The following is a 13,606-nucleotide window of genomic DNA, read 5'->3' as shown; positions in this document are numbered from 1 at the left end:
GATTTTGAATGTCCAGCCTCTAAAACCATGAGCTGATAAATTCCTGTTGTTCCTTCTGCTGTATCCACTCAGAGAAACCCCACCCTGGCTCAGCTGCATTCCCTACCATCCTGCTCCAGTGCTCTGCTCTAGACAATCCCATACATACATGTATTGGTGCTGGAGTACCATAAAGTCATGGTCTCTGTGGAGGACCTGATAGATTGGCACTCATTGTCAATTTTAATCCCCCTTTAATGTTTTTTCCTGTATTAGAGAAGCAAACAAAAGCAGGTTCCTTTGCAGTTATATTTGGAAGGTACAAATAAAGCAGGACCTCTTTTATCCCTACTACTAAAATCATTTTTGGAGACACTGGTTTTTCTGCAACAGCATTCTAATGTCTAGTTGTTAGTTTTATGGGATTTGGAGACTGCCCCCAAGATTCCTCCAATGATCTTTACCTTCTAGTATTCCCATCCTTGTGTAGTCCCCTCCCACAGAGAGTAAGGACTGACCTGTATGACCAATAATTACTGCAGAAATGACAGTATGTGACATCTGAGGTTGGGCCATGAAAAACAATGTAGGGAGTGGATGTGGCTCAATTAGTTGGGCACCTGCCTCCCATATGGGAGGTCCCAGGTTTGTTCCCAGTGCCTCCTAAAGAAGACAAGCAGACAATGAGCAGACACAACAAGCAGACAACAAGCAGACAAATGAGGGAGCCATCTCGGTGGGTGGAAACACAAACACCCACAAAAGAGATTGTTGCTTCTTCCTTAGTCTCCTGAATCACTTGCTCTGGGGGAAGCCAACCACCGTGTAGTGGGAAAATACACGTACCTTGTGGAGAGGCCCAAAGGGAGGGTGTTAAGTAAAATGAAATGCTGCCCAGATTGGGCATTGCTGGGAGAGGACCCCTGTCAGAGAAGGGCTTTTCCAAGAGACAAAGACCATAGGCCTGCAGGGGCTGAGAAATGGAACGCACCCTACAGAACTACAGTTAAGTAACACCTGGTGATAAAAACTAGTTTTGGTTCAGGGGAGAGAGTGCATCAGACTGACAAGCATACCAGACTAATCACTGCGTAAAATGGAAAATTAAAGTCAGCCAATCAGAACATCTCACTTGCTCCTGTGTTCGCCCTGTGTGGGTCCCCTTTCCACTCCCTTAGCAGAGCTCCCTTCTACTTTCTGAATGGGAAGCTGCCTGAACCACAAATTGCAGTGAGGTCCTAAATCACACGAAGTTTGTTTGTTTGTTTGTTTTATCAAGAGTGACCTAATGGGAAGCGGACTTGGCCCAGTGGATAGGGTGTCCACCTACCACATGGGAGGTCTGCGGGGCTGGCCCACATGCAGTGCTGATGGGCGCAAGGAGTGCCCTGCCACCCAGTGGTGTCCCCTGCGTAGGGGAGCCCCACGCACAAGGAGTGCACCCTGTAAGGAGAGCCGCCCAGCGTGAAAGAAAGTACAGCCTGCCTAGGAATAGTGCCGCACACACGGAGAGCTGACACAGCAAGATGACGCAACAAAAACACAGATTGCTGGTGCTGCTGATAAGGATAGAAGTGGTCACAGAAGAACACACAACGAATGGACAGAGAGAGCAGACAACTCGGGGGAGGGGAGAGAAATTTAAAAAAAAAAGTGACCTAAGGCCTTCCCCCAGGGCCAACCTGTTAGCCAAGTGAGTGAGCCACCTTCAAAGTGAAAATTCCTGCCCTAGTCAAGCCTTCAGATGACTGCAGCCCTAGCCAACATCGGACAAAATCCATGGGAATTTCAGAGCTAGAACTGTCTGGCTAAGACACGCAAAAATTCCTGACCAACAGAAACTGTGAGAAATAAAATTTATTGTTTTTTTTAAGCCACAAAATTTTGGGTACTTTCTTAGGCAGCAACAGATAGTTAATAGATGATGGTTAAGAGTTTTGTATAGTAGTAGTTTCCTGATTCCTGGATCACAGCTAAAGCAGCATATTCTTGAAGCCAACACGGCAGGTTTCTACTTTACCACTTTTCTAATCAGGGCAGAAATAGCTCCCTATTGGATCTGTTCAGCTATGTTGTACTGAGAAGCATTCTTGATCACCCACCCTCATGCCTTATTTTCTGTTTCCTGCGATTGAGCACTGAATCTCACAGCCTTTAAGATAAGGCAGTCTGGCAATTTCTTAAAAAACTAGATATAGATTTGCCATATGACCCAGCAATTCCACTGCTGGTATATACCCAGAAGAACTGAAAACAAGGACACAAACCGATATATGCACACCAGTGTTCATAGCAGCATTGTTCGCTATTGCCAAAAGTTGGAATCAACCCAAATGCCCAACAACAGATGAATGGATAAATAAAATGTGGTATACACATACAATGGAATACTACTCAGCTATAAGAAGGAATACAGTACAAACACATGGGATAACATGGATGAGTCTCAAGGACCTTAAATTGAGTGAAGCAAGCCAGGCATTGAAGGACAAATACTACATGACCTCTCTGATATGAAATAAGTAAACCAAGCTGTCTCAGAGAGCTAGAGACTGGATGATAGGCTTAAAGGAAGTTGGGAGGGAGAGGAAGGTTGCAAGCTGATGCCTACATGGGTGAAGTCTATGATAAGCTGGAGGTAAGTATTTGTACAGGGAAGGGATAACATGGGGGCATAGGGGTACCTTTGGGTGGGGCTTTGCAGGCTTGAGGGGTCTAGGGTTGGGAGGATGGGTCAGATGGCCCAAGGAATTGGGGGGAGAGGGGAGGGAACATTTGAACATTGGAGATTGTCAGGTATGTGGTTGAAACTATAATGTTGAGAAAACTCTTAAAAAATATATAATAAGGAAGGATTACCTGTTTAAGATGTTTAATGGGGGACATTTGGCACAGGGGCAGGCTTCTAGGGGGGGTGTGAGTGCTCATTTTGTCATAGTGGGTTATATCATTGGGTGAAGACCCATACAATGAGTGTGAAGGTGTACCGCATCCTGGGGAGGACCGATGTTCTCAACCAGACAGAATTGTGTCTCTCAAGAGAATTGGTGGCTCCCAATGGGTTAGGGCAGTCTAGTATGTCAAGCCCTCGGCATTGTGGCAAATATCTGCGAATGTGGTTCTTCAAGTAATGAAGATTGATTGTCACTGTGGGCCCTGAGGGGAGGGGGAGAGAGGTATAGAATAGATGGAATCATGCTGAGACCAGCTCAGCAATGAGTTTGCCCGAAGGAAAGGCAACACAGAACTGAAGAAATAAAAGGACAGAAAAGACACAAGAGAGGAAATAAAAATGGGACCAGGGGACTCAGCTTCTGAAACTGAGAGCCTCAACCCTAGTTTCCACATCATATTTATTTAGGAACTAATAAGTAGCTGTTTGTTATTTACCATAATAAGGGACAGGTGCAACAGTTACGATAATAAGGTATAGGTCATACAAAGTTCAAATGCCTCCTCATGCAAACATTTTTTCATGCTGACCAGACAGTGTTCCATCTAGTCAAGGCCCAGTGTTCCTAAGCCCACACTTTTTGTCTGTGTTATGGTAACGTTCCAACTTCAAACCATGTTCCTTACTGTTTTCCCACAACAGAATCAGGGTAACTGGGGGGCAATGGAAGTGTTCCACAAGATTATGCAATGATGGTTAGAGGACATGTTAAATTACACCAGAAAGGTATAAAAGTCTAAAGGCTAAAATATAAACCATAATGTAAACCAAAATGGAACCATGTTTGAAAGCTATGTTTCAATATCTGTACATCAGCTGTAGTAAATAGAACATGAACATGAAAAAAGATCATTGCTGGGGAAGGGGAAAAAGGGTTTGATGTTGGATATATGGTAGTCCCCTATATTGTATATGTGAATTACTGTGATCTTAAACTTTTGTGAAGACAAAATTAAAAATTAGAAAAAAAATAAGGAAAGGATGTAGACACTGAGGAAGAAATGAAAGAAAGTGCCTTGTGTTGCATCATAACCTGAAATCTGCCCACTTCCCTAGCAACAGCTAACAGCACAAAACCACAAGTCCGCCCACAAGTTTCTGCCAATCCCCAGCCGCCCCGTAGCCCTCACTCCTCCTGCTCTACCCCGCCCTCCTCATTCTCTATATAACCCACTGCACTTCCTTAATAAACCGGACTTGCGTACCAGACCTGGTCTCCGCGGCATTCTTTCTCCCCTCGCCGCGCGTCCTCCACGCCTGAGAGCCCCTCTGAGGCTGTCTGCCGCAGCCTCAGACGCCTTTGCAGCCAGCTGACCCCTCCAAACCCCCCCGTCAGCGTCGGGGTGCAAGCCGCCCCAGCCGCAACTGGCGCCCCAACGTGGTGGCAGTTCAAGTCCGGTCCGACGTGACCACTGCCTCACCCCCGTGGGACCTCGCTCCCACCCCTTCGCCACGCTCTCAAGGTAAGGACCCCCGTTATCGGCCCCCGGCAGAAAAATGGGCGGGCGTCTATCTTCCCGCCAAGCGCCGCAAGTCAGAGCGCTTGCTGGCCTACTAGCCTGCCACCAATGTAAAGTTTCGGGCAGGCAACTCCAGGCTTGCTGGGATCTACTAGCCCCCTTCAACCCCTGGCTTTCACTGCCAATCTCTCGGACCCTGATACCTATCTGAAATTGGCCCCGCCTATCAACAAGGCCAGCCACAAGCCGGAAAATCCACACAAGATTATAAAGCAATCAACTCTGTTCCAGCAAACGCCCACCCCTTTTCACAACTCTTTGGGCTCCCTACTATCTACATGACAATGTATCTCTGGGCTAGTGAAGGCTGATATAATTAATCCACTGGTATGAGAGAAAAACATGGCAACATTGGTGTTCTGTTTTATTTCCATGCTAATTCTAATTGGACTTCTTTAACCAAGATATTAAAGTTAGTACAAAAATTTTATCAAGGTTTAAAAAGAAATTTTCAGTTGTAAATCAATAGTTTACTCCTGAACTTCAAGTCTCACTATAGTCTTACAGTAATTATCCAAAAATGTGTGCTAATGGTCTGCCTAACTGCTTCTCAAGTTATTTTAGCTGATTGCTGATAACTGATAGGAATGTTTCCGAGCACAAGCTTGCATGTTACAGGCAACATGGATTCCAGAGGAAATCTTAATAAGAACTTAAAAGCAGCTATACCAAGAAAGTAAGAATTATGAATTAATTGTAAACTGTATGTTTCTGTTACTGTGTTGTGATTGTTCTGTGTTTGTCTGTTCGTTCAATGTCAGTGTATATTTTAATACCTCCGGATGGTAAATATAAATTAATAAAAATTTATAAAAGAGCTCTATCCAAATGGCCAAAAATTAAATAAGCGCTTATATTAATACTTAAGTTTATTATATCAATACATGAGCTTAAATGTTAATAAAATATCTACAATAATAGAAATCATAAGTCTTGATTGACAAGATTAACTGTACGTCTTCATAAAAGGTTGTTCTTGCCCAGATTAAAATGAATAACTTATTTTTCTTCACAGGATAATATAAAGAATGTAAAGCTTAAATGAATATTAAAAAAGGTTAAAAGTTTGTGAAAATGCTAACTGAAATGTAATAAGTTTTGCAAAAAGGCATATTTTGTCCCAAAGTAGAATAGCTAATTTTTCATGAACTCTTGAAACTTAATTTGCAGATGGCAAGCGTAGCTGCACCTAGTGGGGGAAGTGTGCAGCCCACCACTCACGTGTAGCACAGCTGGTCTGTTCTGCTTGCCTGCCACTCTTTGGACCTGCCACTCGCCCCCTGTTAGCGGCCAACATAGCCAGCACACGTCCATAAGTACACACCCAAGCAAACCTCTCACCTATACCCCCCCCAATAAAAAAGAGAAAAAGGGGCAAATGTTGCATCATAACCTGAAATCTGCCCACTTCCCTAGCAACAGCTAACAGCACAAAACCACAAGTCCGCCCACAAGTTTCTGCCAATCCCCAGCCGCCCCGTAGCCCTCACTCCTCCTGCTCTACCCCGCCCTCCTCATTCTCTATATAACCCACTGCACTTCCTTAATAAACCGGACTTGCGTACCAGACCTGGTCTCCGCGGCATTCTTTCTCCCCTCGCCGCGCGTCCTCCACGCCTGAGAGCCCCTCTGAGGCTGTCTGCCGCAGCCTCAGACGCCTTTGCAGCCAGCTGACCCCTCCAAACCCCCCCGTCAGCGTCGGGGTGCAAGCCGCCCCAGCCGCAGCCTTGCCACTGTAAACACAGGGCAACACCTATTGCAGTGATGAAAGGCAAAATGTCAACAACAAAGCTTTATAATATTTTCATTTTTTAATACCCCAATTTACTTTTACTTTATTTTAGTTTTTCTAAATTATGTATGTATTCTACTTCTAATCTTTAAACCCATCACTATATTTCATTTTACTATTAATTGAATTTGGCAATATATTAGGCTTCATTTTTGAAGAAGTTTTGAAGCACAGAGAGGTTCAATGATGGCAGGGGAGGAATATTGGTGTAGGGTGTTATTGATGCGGGGGCACATGGTTGGAAGGGGGTTCTCCAGGGCATGTATATAGGGTACCTAAAAATGTTTGGATATATGTTGGATATTTTCATAGTAGTTACAGTTACAAATGACAACTGAGGGATTGCTGAGTTCCTAGCCAGGGGAGCTCTATCACATTCCCCAATGGAACAGCAACAATTTCCCAAGAGCAACAGCAAAGACCAACAAAGAAGGTTGGTCCAACAATGAGCACTTGATACTGATGACTATGCTTATGAGCCTGTGTGCCTGAAATATGAACTAGGCCTAGAGCTGCAAGGTACCTAAGTGTTACCTCTTGAGATTCTCCACGTTGCTCAAATGTGACCACTCTCTAAGTCAAACTCAGCATGTAAATGCATTACCTTCCCCCCAGGGTGGGACATGACTCCCAGGGATTAGCCTCCCTGGCGCTGAGGGATTACTACCAAGCAACAGCTGGTGATGTAACTAGAAAAAGACCCTGAATAAAAGGGTAAATTCAGACCAGCAGAATATCTCAGCCTACATGTAGGATCATGTGTTAAAAACTGCTTTTTGACCTTGAATAAAAGGGGGAAATGGCAAAGACAAATGAGTTTATATGGCTAAGAGTCTTCAAAAAAAAGTTGGGAGGTCATCAGAGGGGTCATCACTTTTATGCACACCTCAGCAGGACCTCAGAGATAGCCAAAGTAGATACAACCCCAGGTACTAGATCTCCTGAAGGCTACAGAGACCCACAGGGTCTGTGGTCATGGAAAATGGCTCTGGAATTCAGTGCCATGTCAGTTGGCCCTACTTTGGAATTTGTGTTCCTGAGTGTGATGGAGTTGGACTCAGATGTGACCCTTTTACACATGCCTCTACTGTCACTTTTACTGAACTGGTGGTTGGGGCTAGGGTTGGTGTATATATAGGAGACTTGAATCTCTGGACTGGCCATGTGCCAACTGGGCCCTGAGCCTCAGCAGACTTGCAACTCTTACCCTCTGGTTCATTGGACTTACCCAAGCCAGCTAACAGGGAGGAGATGAAGATGGTCAAACACCACACCAGGGAACCAAGAGGGCCTACAACTGCAAACAGGAGAATTGCATCCATCATCCATGTGGAATCTAAGCCCCCTCTCGATTTAGAGGTAGAGTGGACATCACCATCCAGGGTCCACAGAATGGAGGAATAAAATATGGAATAGAGTGGACTTACTGATATTCTACTATGGAACTATTGTGACTAGTAATGGAAGGAATTGTAGCATTGATGTGGAGAAAGTAGCCATGGTAGTTGTTGAGGGCAGGGAGAGGGAAGAAGAGATGTGATGTGGGGGCATTTTCGGGACTTGGAGTTGTCCTAAATGATATTGCAGGGACAGATGCTGGACATTATATATCTCACCATAACCCACTGAATGGACTGGAGGAGAGTGTAAACTACAATGTAAACTATTATCCATGTGGTGCAACAGTGCTCCAAAATGTATTCCCCAAATGTAATGAATGTGCCACAATAATGAAAGAGGTTGTTGATGTGGGAGGAGTGGGGTGAAGGGGGGTGGGGGGTATAGGGGAACCTCATATTTTTTTAATGTAACATTTTTTAAAAAATAAAGAGATTGTAGGAAGAAAAAAAAAAAAAAGAAAAGATAAGTTCAGCATATTTGGTCAGCCCTCCTCATCTCCTAAAACAGTTTTTCCATATCTTCACTACTTAAGTTCCCCCAACTTAGCTCCTACCTCCTCCCCACTCTCAGCTGGCAACATCTAATCCATCACAAAACTGATTCTACCAGACATATCTTCAGGTATCCTAACAGACAAATTTATGTACACATTTCTCAGGGGATAAGTTGCCATTCCTCTTCTGTTGGAATAGTATCTATGGTTAAAGGCTTAAAATACAGAGAAAAGAAGAGTTAAATATGTTAAGGGGAAACAAAGATCACTGAACCAAAAAACCCCTGTCATTTCGTATTCCAATCCTGCTAGAGTGTCAGGACTTTTTCTTCCTCAGAGTTTCAATGAAATTCTTGTACATTTATAAACATGTAAACTCACTCAGTTGCAGATAATATGCATACTAAGACATTTCCTGTGACAGTTTGAGATTCTTTTTGTGAATCTCAGAAAGAGAAAAGATTATGTTTGTAAACTAATCTATTCCTCTGGGTGTGTGATCTTTTGATTGAATTAAATTCAGTGAGGGGTCTCTGATGACATTTATTTGGTAAAATCAAATAGGCTACATCAGTAAGGCGTAGCTCATCTTGAGTCCCCTCCCCCTTGGTGGGTGGATATAAAGAGACACTCACTCAAGAAGACCTGCGGGAAGAGACAGAGCTCTTTCATTTTTGATCCTGGGGTCCCAGAGAGAGATGAGCCATTCGCCTGATAGTTTGCAGATGACCTTGGGAAGAGAGCAAAGACTGATCTAGAAAGCCTGGAAAGAAACGAGCCCTATGCCAGGGGAGAGGGGAAGCCCTGGGAGACAAGCCCTGGACCAACCTGCAGCCGAGGGAGAGGAAGCCAGAGGGGAAGGCTGAACCCTCGCAGAGATCAGCAACACTCTTGCTTCAACAGGTGGAAATTGACTTGGGTGACAAAGCAGCCTTGAGTTGGACCCTTTAGGGCCTTGTAACTGTCAGCTTTCACCCCAAATAAGTACCCTTTATAAAAGCCAACACTGTTTGGCACTTTGCATCGGCATCCCTTTGGCAGCCTAATACATTTCCTGTGGCTGTCCCCTCTTGCTCACTCTGCTTCAGCCATTTTGCCTTCATTTTTGGACACACCAAGTTAGAGAATCCTGCATTGACCATCCAATCTCAAATAACCACATATTAACTTTTAATGATGTCACCCTTTTAAAATGCTCTGCATAGCATTTTTATTCGTTAATATTTTTATTATTTATCTGCTAATTGTCCTCTCCCAACTAGAAAGTAGTTTTACCATGAGAGCAAGGGCCTTATTCATCTTGTTCATCACACTATACCCACAATGCTTATAACAATACATAGTTCAAAGTACGTCCTGTGGTGTGTGTGTGATGACTGAACAAATGATTTCTTTTTCTAGGTCTGGTCCTGCAATCCTAGTCAGGATTAAAAGTAAGGTAGATAAATGCTTGAGATGGGACAAGTTTTACATAACCATTATTTAGCTATGGGGAGCTCAATAAATACCTCTCAAATTCATCCCCAGTGCAAAGGGACATATGGCCTTAGCTTTTCACAATAATCTTAAGCAAATGAACTCAGAAATATCTTACCTGGCTCTGTTAGCAAATTGTTTCCAAAGGCTTGGAGTATAGTTGAATCCTGATTCATGCTGCAGGGCATTAAATGAAATAAATAATTATTCATGTTGTTAAAACCATTAAGTAAAATACAAACAGAAGCATGTTTCTTAGTCTAATAAAAAGATCCTACAGCTAGACACTGGAAGCGTCTCTATTAAAGTCAGAAATCAGACCAGGAAGTCAACTATCCACATTCTCGTTCCACGTCAGTCTGGAAGTGCTATTGCTCAAGATAATGAAATAATACGTATTGCAAAGAAGGAGGCAAAATGGTCATTATAGATGGGTGGTTGTGGTGGTTTGGAGTTATGCACCCCAGAAAAAAATGTTCTTAAACTTAATCCATCCCATTATAAATAAGATCTCTTCAAGATGTTACTTCACTTAGCAAAGGAATCCGGTTGGGTTTTGATCTGGACCACTGGAATCCTTGATAAGCAAAGTGAAAGTCAGAAGGGAAAATAAAATACTACCACGAGGAGGAACTGAAAGTCAGTTAAACCTGGAAAAGAAAGGAGAAGCAAGGGGGCCGCCCTGTGCATTGCGATGCAACAGAAGAGCCAAGGACCAAGGATCTCGAGTGGTTAGCCCCAGAACACCAGTCTTCTGGCGTTGGACCCTTTAGAGCCTCAAAACCGTGAGCCAATACATTCCCATGGTTCAAGCAAACCCACTGCGTGGTATTTGCTTTGGCAGCTAAGAAACTGAAACAGTGATATAATTGTCTGACAGGAAAATTTGAACGAATAAACTGAAAAAAAAAATCTATTAAGAAAGTTCAGTAAGGTAGTCACTTAAAATTTTAACAAAAAGATCAATAGCTTTCCTATATAATAACAATAACCATTTAGAAAATATCAAGGAAGAAATCATCTGTTCCAGGCTTAAAAATTTGGGTAAAATACCAGGTGAAAATAAATCAGTAAATTTAATGCAATTTCCATGAAAATTCCAGGATTTTTTGAACTAGGAAAATTTTCTAAAACTATCTAAATATTCAAGTATAGCTAGAAAATTCTGAGACAGTAAAAGTAAGGAGAGACTTGTCCTATGAGATATTTAAAACTTACTATAAAACTGCAATGAAAATTAGCTCCAGAATGGTTAGACTGAGCAATGAAATAGAAGAAAAAACCAGCAATAGCTCCAAGTGTGTGTAAGAATTGAACATGTTGGGAGATCAGGGAGGCAAGTATGGATTGTTCAATAAATTAAACCCCGGACCTCCTTGAGCTTTGTGGAGCTGGCCCACGTGCAGTGCTGATGCACGCAAGGAGTGCCATGACACACAGGGGTGTCCCCCACATAGGTGAGCCCCACACGCAAGGAGTGCATCCCGTAAGGAGAGCCACCAAGCGCCAAAGAAAGTGCAGCCTGCCCAGGAATGGTGCTGCACACACGGAGAGCTAACAACAAGATGACGCAACAAAAAGAAACACAGATTCTCGTGCCGCTGACAACAACAGAAGCGGACAAAGAAGACGCAGCAAATAGACCCAGAAAACAGACAACCGGGGTGGGGGGAGAAGGGAGAGAAATTAAAAACAAAACAAAACAAACAAAGAAAAAACAAATGGGGAAAAAAAAGGACTAAATGAAATAGCCATTGTAGTGGTTTGATACTGTTGAATTCCAAGAAGAAATATTGGATTATGTTTGTAATCTGATCTGAACCTGGGCATAATTGAGTTATGATTAGGGCGTTGAGTCCCTTAGTGGGTGGGGACTCACAGATAAAAGGCATGGTGAAGAATGGAGTTGAGGGTTTCTGATGTTGGAGATTTGATGTTGGAGTTTGATGCTGAAGACTTAAGCTGGAGTCCCGGGAAGTCAGCCTGCAGAGGAAAGAGAAGCCAGCCCCAGGAAGAAAGGAACCCTGAACCCAGAGAAAAGCAAGCCCCGGGAACGAAGGAATCCAGGAAGCCTGAACCCTGAGGAATCCAGGAAGCCTGAACCCTGGCAGACGTCGGCAGCCATCTTGCTCCAACACATGACAATAGACTTTGGTGAGGGAAGTAACTTATGCCTTATGGCCTGGCATCTGTAAGCTCCTACCCCACATAAATACCCTTTATAAAAACCAACCAGTTTCTGGTATTTTGCAGCAGCACCCCTTTGGCTAATACAGCCACTGGAGTTCTTAAAAATTCCTAAAATATAAAAAGAAGCAATTTGCAAGCTAATAAAAATAGATAAATAAAAGTGTTATTTGGGGCTAAGAATTTCTTTTAAAACTTAATGCCAAAGCCAGAAACTTTGAAGACAATTTTAATTGATTGGCTATTTTAAAATTATAGCAGCTTTCTTCAGCAGCGGCTAAGGTGCTCAGTTTTTCGGTGGAAGCTATGGCCACGTTAGGGTGAGGCCCTCTCTCTTCAGGCGATTAGCACCCTGCCTGTCAGGTGCCTGCCCAGCACTCGCCCGCCTGCGCCAGGGCTTCTGTCTTCCAGCTCGCCTGCAAGTACTGGGTCCTCATACTCCATGATGAATGAAGTCACTGTCACAGAGGATAAGATCACTGTCCTCATAAAGCAGCTGGTGTAAGGATGAACCTTCTTGGCCTGGCTTGTTTGCAAAGGCCCTAGCCACCGTCAGCATCCAGAGCCTTATCTGCAATATAGGGGCTGGAGGACCTGCCCCCGCAGCAGGTGTGGCACCCGTGCAGGTCCTGCCTGCTCCACCACGGTTTTACCAGCTGAGGAGAAGAAAGTGGCAGCAAAGAAAGAAGAATCTGAGGAATTGGATGATGGCATGGGCTTTGGCTGTTTTGACTAGACCCCTTTTGTATGGATTTCAATGCAAAGCTGAATCCTTTAAAAAAAATTGTAGCAAAGTTGGCAAATAAGCAACATCCCCCCTCCTTCAAAGAAACGATCAAATGGGAAAAATATTTGGAACATATGTAACTGACAAAGGGTTGTTTTCCTTATAGTGCAGAATTCATATAACTCAAGGAGGAAACATAAACTTCAGTACAGTTTTAGTGTTATCAATGAGGAACTGGTTGAATAGAAGTTGCAAAGTCCATGCAATGGAATTCTAGATAACCATTAAAAATAAGCATGTGGATCTACATTTAGCTGTAGGAAAGATGTTCACAATATGTTCATGCCAAAAAAGTAGCATTCAAATACAGAAAATAAAACGACCTATGTCTGTATGTAGAAAAACTCTGACAGTATACACCCAAATTTATTTTTCTGTAGTTAGATTGTTGGTAATATCTTCCTACTTATTATACATGTCTGCACTACATGCATTTTTCGCAATGCTCATTATAACTAGAAAGAGAAAAAATAGCTGTGGAGAATGAAACAGAAGAATGAGAAGAAGAAAAGAGGAAGGATGAAGAGGAGGAGTCATTTACTAGGAAGTTTTCTTTAGCATTTTTTTTCTCTACTGAGAATACATTGTAAAAACTTCCAGTTTTCTGCTTTTCATTTACTGCAGAGGTTCTGAATCCATGTATATTTAAACCAAAATTCTGAAATTTAAGAAAAAAGAATCAATTCATGACTGGATTTTTGCCTAAGGAGAATATGCAGCTGGGTGTGATTACCCATCACAAAGAACACCTGCTCTCAAGGCAGTAGCTTATGTCTAACTTTGAAATGTGTGCTGTTGTATTTTAGCAAAACCTTTCCTAAAGAAAAGGTTAAGAAGGACATGGAGTCTACTTATTCTTCTAGATACCATAGATTATACTTATTTTTGCTTCTTGTAAAATTGTTTTCATTCAGGTGAGATTTTAGTGTTGTACATTCCATCAAAATTAGAGACTTTCATTTTTCATTCCTTCAATAAATATTTATTGAAATTGATGCCATGCCAAGCACTGCTCTTT

General features: G+C 42.8%; 1 long non-coding RNA gene across 1 annotated transcript; it reads left to right on the top strand.

The window, feature by feature from the left end:
* The first annotated feature begins 3,893 nt into the window (after positions 1–3,893).
* On the top strand, positions 3,894–6,021 carry LOC131280113 (uncharacterized). Its single transcript, XR_009187711.2, has 2 exons — positions 3,894–5,128; positions 5,623–6,021. It is a non-coding gene; the product is annotated as an uncharacterized lncRNA (long non-coding RNA).
* Positions 6,022–13,606: the final 7,585 nt, after the last annotated feature.

Source organism: Dasypus novemcinctus, chromosome 10 (genome assembly GCF_030445035.2).
Source record: "Dasypus novemcinctus isolate mDasNov1 chromosome 10, mDasNov1.1.hap2, whole genome shotgun sequence".
Classification (NCBI taxonomy): Eukaryota; Metazoa; Chordata; class Mammalia; order Cingulata; family Dasypodidae; genus Dasypus; species Dasypus novemcinctus.
The sequence above is the reverse complement of the archived record's forward strand: the minus strand, read 5'-3'. Positions and strand labels throughout refer to the sequence as shown.